We start from the raw sequence: 13526 nt of genomic DNA, 5'->3' as shown, positions 1-13526 counted from the left end.
GATGTAGAATGCAAATTAAAAGCATTAAAAGCAACGTGGATACCGAGATTATTAATTTCAAAGGGAGTTTTGCTTGAAATCTTAGATAATTATTGTAGTAAACTTAACTTTGATATATACTATATGTTAAAATGTTCAACTACTGATATGGAGAATTTAAACAAAACTGAATTACCACTATTTTATAAAGAAATGTGGTGTTGCTTTAATAAATGTAAAAGCGAACTTTAACTATGATAAAAGATTACCTGATATATTTTACAACAACCATTATGGTACAGCAAAAATATGAAATATAAAGGAAATCCCGTTTTCTTCGATAATTGGGCGAGATCTGGTATCTTATATGTTAGTGATTTGTTTGATGATGGAATTTTTAAACCGCTAAAACATTATTCAAATATTAATGAAAAAATCTTTCTGGCTATGTGAATACAAAATTATTATGACAATCACGAGAAAAATTCGAGGACTAAACGATTTTTCAAATTCAAGCTATGTAAATAAACAAAATGTCACTAATTTTAACTTCCTTCTTGGATTTACCAATATACTTAAAACACCAAGTAATCTTTTTTATAAAATATTAGTTGAAAAAAAGTTTTGCAAACCCAATTTTCAGGCATTACTGTCTGAAGAATTCAGAATATTCGGTGATTCAAATTGGATAAATATTTATAAATGTAAAATTAAAGATTTGAAAGACAAACAAATAGCGGAATTCAATTACAAGTTATTGAATAACATATTATGTAATAATGCATATATTAGCAAATGGACAAAAGATGTAAAGAATGAATGTACACATTGTAAGCAAGTTGAGACTGCAAAACATTTGATTTACGAGTGTGATAATGTTTTAAATATATGGAACACTGTTAGCAGTTATCTATCCTTCAAAGTTCAATGGAAACACATTGTTGTTGGATTTTTTCTAGAACAAAATGATAAAACCAAATCCTTAAATTTACTTATTACTTATATAGCCTATAGAATATACAAACGTAAAATGTTATGTAGATTAGATTCTTTAAGTGAAACGACTTTTAATATGTATAATTATGTTAAAAAATCATTTATGTTTCTATACATCAGTATTGAAGTATATAAATGCAAGAGAGCATAATACATTTTTTGAACATCTTTGTAAATTAATGCAATTTGACTGCTGTGAAGAGACTAGTATATACTATCCTTAAATCTATCATTATAACTATACGGTCAACTTAGGACTACCTTGTTTATATATTATTCCTTGAGTAATTTCTATGTTATTCTACTGTTGATATATCTACATCAACGTTGTATATGATATTTCTATGACTTAGAAAAATATTTGTTATTATATATATAGTGATTATGTATTTTCATATAAATTATATATATGCCTTATATAAAATAATAATCATAATAAAATACATTCAATCCAATGGGCCCCTGGCACCATTGGTGAGAATTATTCGGGAGTATCCGAGGATATTTTATCCCAAATAATGATATGTATACTTTCTAATAAATGATGAAATTATAAAAAAGCCTCATCACTCTTGGTTCAAAAGATATAACCAATGTTAAAGGTTTTGAACAATAAGTCAAAGTTCAAGGCAAAGGTGATTAGGTCAAATATCGTCTACCAAAACATAGGTATCTTCATGAGGCATCTATATGTAAAATATCTCTCAGGTTCAAAAGATATAACCATGGTTAAAGTTTTTAAAAAGTAGGTCAAATTTCACAGTAAAGATCCATAGGTCAAAAGTCTTGGTACCAAAAGTTCCTATCATACATTTACGGATCAAGAGCTGGTCGACGCCGGATGCAAAATTCTAGTCATCGGGGTGATTCGGCGTGTTTTGGGTTCTGTGATGTCGTAATGCCGGTATCACGATGCAGACAGCTACCCGTATGTCTTCGGGAAAAAAACAACCGGTCGGTGCCGGCATGATCACGGAGCGTACGGAAGATCACGGTTGTTTCACGGAGATACACGAATGTCCACGGATTATCACCGCCTTTTCTTCCCTGTGTTTATCGTGACAGTCCGTATAAGTACCGGGAACAAATCCATGTACAAACCGTAGACATCCATGTTCTTCAGCAGAAAAGTTTTGTACACAGATGACCCCGGATTTTACACGGTTACTTCGGTGGCTACACGGACTTCACGGTTGATTGACGGAGCTCGCGGTTGATACATAGTGGTACACGGTACATACGCGGATCAATATGGAGGATTTTCTTCCGGGACGATACGGGGAAAACATTAAAACCCTTTCACACATTCACGCATGTGACGCCGGATTACTCCGGATTGTCAATCCGTGATGGTCCGTGACAATCCGCCATCACCATGTACAAACCATGTATGCATTTGGTGTCGTCCAGGACAATCCGGCTTGGCCAAGCCAAACCATGAAAAAAATTAAACATGTTTAATCCCCCCCCTCCCTGGATCGTCCGGGAAGAAAAGCCTCCGTATTAATCCGTGTAGGTACCGTGTATCAACCGCAAGATCCGTCTATCAACCTTGAAGTCCGTAAAGTCACCGAAGTAACCGTGTAAAATCCGGATTCATCCGTGTACGAAACTTTTCTGCTGAAGAACACGGATGTCTACGGTCTCTACAGGGATTGTTCCCGGTAACTGCACGGACAGACACGGTAAACTCAAGGAAGAAAGACCGTGATAATCCGTGAAACAAACGTGGATGGACCGGCAGAAATCACGATCTTCCGTACGCTCCGTGATCATGCCTGCACCGACCGAGATTTTCCCCCGGGACATACGGGTAGCTACTGTGCTTATTAGTAGAGAAACCGGCGTTTTCCTTGTCTGCATTGTGATAAGACCGTATTGACACTGGCATTACGAAGTCACAGAACGCAAAGAATTCAAATCACTCCGGATGACTAGATTTTTGCATCCGGCGTCGATCGCCTCCTGATCCGTGAATGTGTGAAAGGGGCTTAACATGGTTTTTTTTTCACGGTATGGATTGACAAACCGGATGGTTCCGGACCACACCGGATGCATACGCGGTGAAGCCGGATTGTCACGGATCATCACGTAATGACAATCCAGGATGATTCAGCGTCTCATCCATGAATGTGTGAAAAGGGCTAAAGCTAAGGTCTCTTCATGAAGCATCTATATGCGATATATCAAAACAATATTCCCCCTGGTTCAAAAGATATAGCCCAGGTTAAAGTTTTTGAATAGTGGGTCAAAGTCCACAATAAAGGCCACTAGGTCAAAAGTCTTGGTACCAAAACAAAGGTATCTTCATGGGGCATCTATACCAAAGCAACGACACTACAACACATAGACACACATTACCAAGGGTTCCAAAAAATCTACACTGATGGAAACAAGGAACCCACCACAGGCAAAACGGATTCAGCCATCTATGACCCCAGCGGTCCCAAAGAGGAGGGGTACAGATGCAAGGATAACATTTCTGTCTACTCGACGGAGATGATTGCTCTAATTGCTGCTCTCGAACACATTCACAGTAAGTGATATCGGAGAACGATAATTCTCAGTGACTCCCTTGGTGCAGTACAAACACTACAAACATTTCAAACTAGCAGGTTAGATCTACTCAACACAATCCTCACCCTCTTGCACCATTCCATACCATCTAATAAACAAATCCACTTCGCGGTAGCTCAAAGGTAAAGCGTTTGCTTCGTAACCGGGAGGTCGTGAGTTCAAGTCCCGCTTGTCCCATGGCCGCATCAAACCTAAGACGTTAAAATATGTAGTAATTGCTCCTTCACCAAATGCTCGGCACTCAGAAATGAGAATCACGGGACTTTTGGATGTGGCCTTTAAGTAAGTAAATTTTATTTAAAGTCGGCACTGTGTACAAACATGAAACAAATAACATGAGTTCTATAGAGCTCTTAAACCGACTATCACAGACAAAATAGAATACAAAATATCACAAAGGTAAGCATGCAGAAACACATATACATGTTATTCATACTTACACGCATACTATATAAATAGACAATTTCAGCAGTTAAGAATTAAATACAAATCGGACAAAAATCTTCACTATAAAATTTAAGCACTAGATTTAAACCACAGCAGTAAGAATTTTTAAGAAGCACTATAACTTTTATAAGTAGAAATAAGGATAAATATGATAATAATAAAATAAAGAATAATGAATAGCTGTTTATATGTACAATAACTAAGTTATGAAGTATACAACAATGTTTTTTTAAGGAAGATGAAATAAAAATAAATCTTTCCAAAAAAGAAGAAAAATCAAATGCAAAAAAATTGGTAGTAATGCAGATGAAAGGCTGCAAAGTTTGCATAAAACGAAACAGCAAACTAAAACAGTAAATTGAACAAGAGTACCACAAACGGTACAATATACGCCCGTCGGAGAGTGAAATTCAACCTGGAAGCATATTGTGCACTCTGAATTGATACAACACACATTCTGAATAGAAAAGTCTTAAACTGGGTCATGATGCACCAATCCATCTGACATGTGAACTGATTATGAATTTCACTGAGAGTAAGGTTGTGACAAAATGTCGGTGCAATATCTTTCTATGATGATAAAAGCTCTAGGAAACCATTTGATCTACTTCTTTTAGCAATAAAGTAGGTCATGGTGCACGAATTAAGTTGAAATGTTGGAAATGTGAACTGATTATGTATTTCTCTGACTGGAGGTTGTGACTAAATTTCAGAGCAATACCTGTGACCATACCAAAAATAATCTCGAAAACTGTTTGACCTACTTCTACCCCTAAAGTACTATAGGTCATAGTGCGCCAATTCAGCTGAAGTGCTAACTGCACTTGTCTTCCTCCGAGAGAAAGCCTTTGACTAAATATCACGGCAATATCTGTATCTATCCGTAAAAAACCTGCCCAGAAAACCGTTTGATCTATTTTTAGTCCAAAGTAGGTCAAGGATGGACCAATCCAGCTGAAATGCAAACTGAACTTGTATTCATCTGAGAGGAAGCCTTTAACTAAATATCAGGGCGATATCTGTATCCGTAATGAAAAAAGTCCGGAAAACTGTTTGACCTATTTTTAGACAAAAAGTAGGTCATGGATGGACCAATCCAGCTGAAGTGCAAAAGGAAATCGTATTCATCCAAGAGGAAGCCTGTGACGAAATTTCAGTACAATATCTATATTTGTAATGAAAGAAAAGTCATGAAACTATTTGGCCCATTTTTTCCCCAAAAAGTAGGTCAAGGATGGACCAATACAGCTTAAATGCAAACTGAAATTGTATTCCTACAAGAAGAAGCCTGTGACAAAATATCAGAACAACATCTGTATCCATAATGGAAAAATGCCCGGAAAACTGTTTGACCTACTTTTAGTCCTAATCCAGCTGAAATGCAAACTGAAATTGTCTTCCTCTGAAAGGAAGCTTATGTTTAAATTTTAGGGCAATATCTATATCTGTAATGAAAAAGTCCGGAAAACTGTTTGACTTACTTATAACCCTAAAATAGGTCAAGGAGAGACCAATCCAGCTGAAATGCAAACTCACTCTTCCAATTTTTAAGGGAGAAATTATGACCAAATTTCAAAGTTGTACATGCATCCATTACGGAAAAATGTCTGGAAAACATGACCTCGGACGGACGGACGGACAGCCAGCCAGGCGCACGGACAGCGCCATAACATAATGGTGGGCGTATTCATTCAGTCATGCTCCTCCACACTGTGTCCTCGAGAATAGCTGCATCTGCAGTCTCCATCCAAGTGTCTATGGATGTTCTAGATTGATTGTGGTGGATAATTCCCATACGTTGTTAGGTAAGGAGTTCCACAGTGTGGCGGCTGCATAGCTGAATGACTGTTTATCATACCTAATAGTTCTTGGCTTTGGAAGTTTCAAAGTCTTTTGGTATCTGAAATTGTATTTTGAGTTTCTTAGCTGGACCAAGTCTTGTAGGGACAATGGACTTTGCTTATTTACAATTTTAAAAACTTCAAGGGCCATGGCTCTCATGCGCCTAATTTTCAGTGAGGGAAGATTGGATTTATCTATGAGTTGATTATAAGTACTAATATGGTCTTCATATATAAATCGTAGAGCTTGTTCTTGATTTCCCCCCAATTTTTTGCACAACAAAAATGTCATATCAGAGGACAGTAACTAAAGTCGGACATGATAAAAGAATGGTAGATGGTGAGTTTACCCAACTTACAAAGATGTTTCCCTATACGCTTTATTACATTTAATTGACGAGCTGCTTTCTTACAAATATTTGTTTAGACTAAAATCAATAGTAACGCCACTTCTTCCTCACAGGCAAGAATTGCACCATTGAAGTTAAAAGTTTTTTCTGGGTATGCCTGCATTTTGTTTCAGAAAACAGTCCATGCGAATGCCACTTTCCCTTTGAAGTGTATCAATAACATTGTCTAAAACAAAATCAAAATGGGATAGAGTGTTGTCATTCACATAGTTGTACAAAGCTGTCTTTAACAAAATAAAAAATACACATGTATAACTTTAACTTTCATTCATATGTCGATTCGATATATCCCTGTGAGCTTGAAATAAAAGACACCACTGAGTCGTCCACTTCTGCTTCATACTTAGATATTTTATTGAAAGCATACATTAACGGCAAACTGACAACTCAAATGTATGACAAACGGAATGATTTCAGCTTCTCCATCGTCACTTTCCCATATTTATGTAGCAATATTCCATTATCAACTGCATATGATGTTTATATCTCTCAACTGATTCAATATATGCAAGAACTTGGTCTACGTATATTCAGTTTTTAAATCGAGGCAAGCGACTGACAAACATGTTGATAGTACAGGGGTTTCAACAGTCTCGATTGATATCAGCATTTCGCAAATTCTATGGTCGTTATAACGATCTAGTTCGTCATTACAACCTATCATTGGGTCATATGCTGTCTGACGTGTTTCATGGCTATTGTTAGGCCGTTCTTGGCACACTGATTTTGACTACGGATAACTCCGTTTACCTGATCAGGATATAGGGTTCACGGCGGGTGTGACCGATCGACAGGATTTTCTTACTCCTCCTAGGCACATGATCCCACCTCTGGCGTGTGCAGGGGTCCGTGTTTGCCCAACTATCTATTTTGTATTGCTTATAGGAGTTATGAGATTGATCACTATTCGTTATCTTCACCTTTGATGTATCAATTAAACATTACTGGTCCGAGTATAGAACCCTGCGGTACCCCTTTGAAAATATCAAGAAAGGAACTTATACTTTGCCCAATTTTGACACACTGTTTTCTACAAGATAGGTAGATATGTAGTAGATCTACGGCAGGTACAAAGAGACCGTAATATTTTAGTTTAAGCAGAATGAGGTTGTTAGGTAGACAGTCACAGGCCTTGGATAAGTCCATAAGGATAGTAGTGGCATATTTATTTTCGTCAAGTGCTCTCTTTAAAAAGGAGGTCCTGTGTCGCGTCAGGCGTTGGTACTACAATTTTCGACGAGACGTAAAAAAAACACAACAAAACAAACGAACTTTCCGTGGACACCTTCACATGTCGGTATTCAAAGAAACGTGACTGTGGACAACACTGCCAAACAAGCACTAGGGTATAACGATATCACATATCCATGAGGATTAGAGAAATTTACTACAGCTCCATCCATCTAAAACTAGCAGCTAAATTACAACACTAAACTGATATCTAAAATCAAATCCAACCCATACACAAAACTGCTCAAATACATATCACTCCAACATTCACTACTATAAAATCTTTGCACGATTGAGGGTGGAGAAAACCACTCTATTGGGTGATCTAGGTCAATACACCAGACACACAAGCAACAATACACACTGCCAGGTCCCAGAAACTATCAGACTGTCAACTACATGTACACAACCAGCACAGAACAAACCTCACACAATCACTTCAAGCAGCAGGAATACTCCTTTTGACCTTCAAACACTGCTAACCATATATATAAGCAATAGTAACACTAACGTACCAGCAATATTAAACTTTATTACATCAACTGAATATTCTAACTTTATCTAAAATAGCACGATAAAGTTTTTCTACGGCTTTTGACATCAAGTCAATGTAGTAATACCTAGGCAATGGCAGGTAGGCCAGTGTCATAGGCTTCATATAATCTCTACTTGACACTATTGGCTAAATCTCGTAGTGGTTTGTGAAAGGCGAAGAGAACGAACAGTGATTAATCTCATAACTCCTATAAGCAATAAAAATAGAGAGTTGGGCAAACACGGACCTCTGGATATACCAGGGGTGGGATCAGATGCCTAGGAGGAGTAAGTATCCCCTATCGATCGGCCACACCTACCGTGAGCAATACATCTTGATCAGGTAAACGGAAATATCCGTAGTCAAAATCAGTGTGCCAAGAACGGTCTAACAATCGGTATAAAACACGCTAGACAGCATTTGACCCAATGATAGGTTGTATTGGCAAACTACATCGTTATAATATACCATCAACTCATTTGTCAGTAGCCTGCTTCAATTTAAAAACTAACCATAAACAGAACAAGCTTTTGCGTATCGAATCAGTTGAGAAATATAAACACCATATGCAGGTGATATTGGAATATTGCTACATAAATATGGGAAGTTGACGATGACGTTAACACTATATCAAGTCAGAATCTGTGTTCTGACAGTGGATAATGAAGGACTTAACTCTAGGTCGGTGTCATATGTCTTACAAATACTCTGCGTCACATCTAAATTTAAGTGCTAAACTCGTTGTGATTTGTCTGGCGTTGGCACTATGCCAGGTCAGCATTTAATCGCTAGCATGGCTCAGAGTTTAAACTGGTCCGGTGTCATATATGTCTCCTGTATCACATCTAATCTTAATACACTTTCGTCCCCACATCCCTACATCACCTACTGACACCTCAACTGTCAGACACTCTTGAAGTAACACCTCTGGTGACAGGAGTGGCTGGCAGTTAAACCGTTTAACATTTAAAGACTACTTTAGGTATTAGTCACTTCTGCTAACTGTAGTTTTCCATCTACAACACATGCCCACCGCTATTAAATTTATTCCTGTTCTTCATCTTCTTTCAATCTCAATCCAGCTGGGCATGACATTACTGGTGATGTTAATATAGTTGAAAATGAGGACCTCAAATAACTTATTCTAAAAGGCTCTAAATACAGAGAACCTCGGTCTTTTAATGGGCGATAGAACTTCATCTCTATTATGAATTCTGTCGAAGATTAAGCCAGACGATGGGCTAAATATGAAGTTGAAGAACTTGATACATTGTCAGAATGGATTAAAAGCATGAGAGGAATATTCAAATTCCGTATTAGACATATTAAAATAAAAAGTACGTACCATCTTTGCTTCTGTGTTTAGTAAACCAGAAGTGATAAAAGAATTAGATAGGTTACATGAGGAATATGTTTTGGTTCAAGCTGACAAAGCTTGTAACAACATTGTCTTTGTCTGTAAGGCCCATTTTTACAACTGTATTTTAAACGAACTTGGCATTAATTCCACTTTTGGTAATCATACTTACACTCAAACTGCCCTTGCAAAAGATGAAATTCTTCAAAATCATGCTTCAGTTTTAGACACATTTAATATCCCAGTCAATGGTTCGAATGAATATGAGTTACCATACTTATACTGGATTCCTAAACTACATAAAAACCCTTACAAAGATTCATTGCTGGATCCAGTAAGTGCTCTACCAAGCCCATATCGTTGCTCCTGACGAAAATATTAACAGCTATGAAGGAGAAACTTCAAACTTACTGTGCGACTACATATGCCAGAAGTGGTGTTAATCAAATGTGGATTCTAAAAAATTCTAAAGAACTTTTAGTAAACTTAAAATCGCCAAACTTTTCCCAAATCAATAACATCAAAACCTATGACTTTTCAACATTATATACGACCATTCCTCACGATAAATTAAAGACTAGACTTTTTAACATCATAGACAGTTGCTTCTTTAACAAAAATGGAAAAAGGAAATATTCATATCTAGTGATCAGTCATCCAAATACTTACTTTGTTAAACACCACTCTGATTCCACGCACAAGTACTGTCAAGTTGAAATAAAAAAAATATGCTAGAGTTCCTCATTGACAATATCTTCGTGGTCTTTGGTAATCAGGTTTTCCAACAGTCAGTTGGAATTCCCATGTGCACGAATTGTGCTCCTTTGTTAGCTGACCTGTTTCTATATTCATATGAAGCAGAATTTATTCAAAAACTTCTACGCGAAAAGAAATAATATCTTGCTGTGGCATTCAATTCGATATTTAGATATATTGACGACTTTTTGTCTATTAACAATAATAACTTTCATTCATATGTCGATTCGATATATCCCTGTGAACTCGAAATAAAAGACACCACAGAGTCTTCCACTTCTGTTTCATACTTAGATATTTTATTGAAAGTAGACATTAACGGCAAACTGACAACTCAACTGTATGACAAACGGGATGATTTCAGCTTCTCCATCGTTATTTCCCATATTTATGTAGCAATATTCCATTATCAACTGCATATGGTGTTTATATCTCTCAACTGATTCGATACGCAAGAGCTTGTTCTGCGTATAGTCAGTTTTTAAATCGAGGAAAGCTACTGACAAATACGTTGATGGTACAGGGGTTTCAACAGTCTCGATGGAAGTCAGCATTTCGCAAATTCTATGGTAGTTATAACGATCTAGTTCGTCAATACAGCCTACCATTGGGTCAAATGCTGTCTGGCGTGTTTCATACCTATTGTTAGGCCGTTCTTGGCACATTGATTTTTACTACGGATAACTCCGTTTACCTGATCAGGATATAGGGCTCGCGGCGGGTGTGACCGGTCGACAGGGGATGCTTACTCCTCCTAGGCACCTGATCCCACCCCTGGTGTGTGCAGGGGTCCGTGTTTGCCCAACTATCTGTTTTGTATTGCTTATAGGAGTTATGAGATTGATCACTGTTCGTTATCTTCGCCTTTCATACAGCTAAACCAACAAAAAGGTTTTTACGTCGAGCACACACACAAGCTACATGTACTTCCTATTGACCAATGAATTCATATACAAATTGTAACTGAAACCATAGGCGTAGCTTGGGTTCGAATATTACCGAGGCAGCTATCGACATTTTAACAACGTGAAAGGTTTTTGTTTTTTTACCGAGGCAGCTGCCTCGGTTGCCTCAATGGAAGCTACGCCACTGGAAACTGTAGTACTTGAGTGAGCTGCAGGAATTGGCTATTGTCTCATCAAAATGTCTCACCTTTTCAGCCCTTTCATTAGAATTTTCCAAAACCGGATAGTCTGTGTTCATTCTCACTGACAAATTCATTTGCCACGCCCCGTAGATCCAGATCCTCTGTCTCTTCTTGATATACGTACGCTAAGGATCATTAGGTTATTTAGTCTACTTGGGTCATAGTTGATCGCAGATACGGTTTGATGCGGCGCAGTGTGCTGAACATTCTGTCGCTGGTAGCATTTGTTGCTGGCATTACAAGAAGTTCAATCAAAACTGCAGTTTCGCTATACAGTAATATGCCTTCTGTTTTGATGAATTCAGTTATTCTCTGAATGGAGGGAGTGATGTATTTAGGGAGATTGCACCCGAGTGCTTGAAATTGAATTCTCAAATTTTTGGCATCAATGTCTGTGCGGTAAAAATTTGTGACCAACTCAAATTCTTTATCAATATTTTCTCCTCTGGCCCCCTTCAACAATAACAATTCTAGCTGCATATATTTGGCATATCCTGGCTGATCAAAACGATTTCTAATGCCATTCACAAGTAAATCAATTGCCTCAAAATATTTAACTCTGTACAAATCTTCGCATGTGTCGTGATGATACAGATACCCTTCGTCAATTTTTTTTCTCTCGGAGGACGTCTTAGACGAAGCACTGCAGGACCATCAATACAAAAATATGTGGCTCTTTTCTGGTATCCTTATAGAATGAGAGAAAAGTTTCATCTGTTCCTAGAGACTCCAGAGTTTTCACCGTGCTGAGAGCTATTTTCTGACCTTCTGCAGCAAAAAAGGTTTTGGTCTGATGGGTTTTGCTAGGAATATCGCTATGACGGAGCAACAGTTCACACAATAAACAACCAAAGAGGAAGTCAAATTTGTCCATGTAGGTCATAACCCCTCTTATTCTGCATCTCATGTTTGAAACTTTAACATAATCCATCGATTCCTCCCATACGCCCAATAATACTTTGTAGTTAAGTATTACACTATGAAGAGCATCTGTTCGAACTGTCCACCTTGTTGGACACAAAACTCTTATTCCAGGTGATGAAGTCTCTAAATTCTCAGATTCTTTCAAATTTCTAAAAAATGATTCTCTTCTTGGCAATTCTTTAATCAATTTTGTTATTTCACGCGTTACTTCAAGGGCATCTCGCATAATTGTAGGTGATTTAACAGCATCAGAGTATGCTAAATTTAGCTAGAGCATGGCCATAACAGTGAGAAATTTGAAAGCTCTTCTCTCTTTCTCTAAAATTTGCTTTGCAACTCCACTTTTTGACCCTGCCATTGAGGCACCCATATCATAACACTGACCCCGTAATTTGTTAAAAGGAATATTGAACCTGTTCAAAGTATCAGTGATTGGAGAAACGATTGTATCGGCTTTAATATCATCGATTTCATAAAAGCCAACAAAAATTTCATGTGGCACAAACTAGTCATCGATGTATCGGAGGCAAATAACGAGTTGTTCTCTATTAGAAATGTCAGTAGTCTCATCAGCAATTATGGTAAGAAATTTGACATTCTCTAAATCTTTTATAACATTTCTAAGAACTTAATTGGCCATTACTTTTAGTGCGTCATTTTGAACTTGTACTGAAACATATTTGTCAGTTTTTCTCTGAATCCCAACTATCCCTCTGCTTTCGACCATTAAATAAGAAAGTCTAGGCGACTATCTAAAATTACAAGACAAATTAAGCACAGAGGTGGTGGGTTTCTGCACTGAATCGAGTAGAGGGCTCCACTCCGGACCTCCTTTTTCACGTCCTAAACACAGTCGTCAAGAAGACCCGTCTCTCCAATTTTACTGAGGGAGATTCGAGGGCCGATCAATCACAGATGAAGAACTGCAATGGATATCTAAATTAGACAAATTAAGTAAATGGTTGACGGAGTTTCTAATCTGAATCCGGTGGATGGAGGGCTGCACTCCGGATATACCTCCTTTGCCACGTCCTTAACACAGTCTTCAAGAAGACCCGTCTCCCTGATTATAATGAGGGAGATCCAGGGATTGATCGATCACATATGAAGAACTGCAAAAAGTCCTTCCCCCGATTATACTGTGGGGATCCGTGGGCGATCGACTCCAGGAAGAAGAGATGGACCCATCCACTACCTTTTGGAGGACCCAACCATCCATGGATCTTCAAGAAGACCCGTCTCCGTTCCCAGGGGATCCGAGGGTCGACCGCCATCGGTACCTCGTTGCAACAAACCAAGTGTAGCAGGGCCCCTATTGGGAAGCCTA

Source organism: Ostrea edulis, chromosome 1 (genome assembly GCF_947568905.1).
Source record: "Ostrea edulis chromosome 1, xbOstEdul1.1, whole genome shotgun sequence".
In the NCBI taxonomy this organism is placed as follows: Eukaryota; Metazoa; Mollusca; class Bivalvia; order Ostreida; family Ostreidae; genus Ostrea; species Ostrea edulis.
This window is presented reverse-complemented; position numbering follows the sequence as displayed.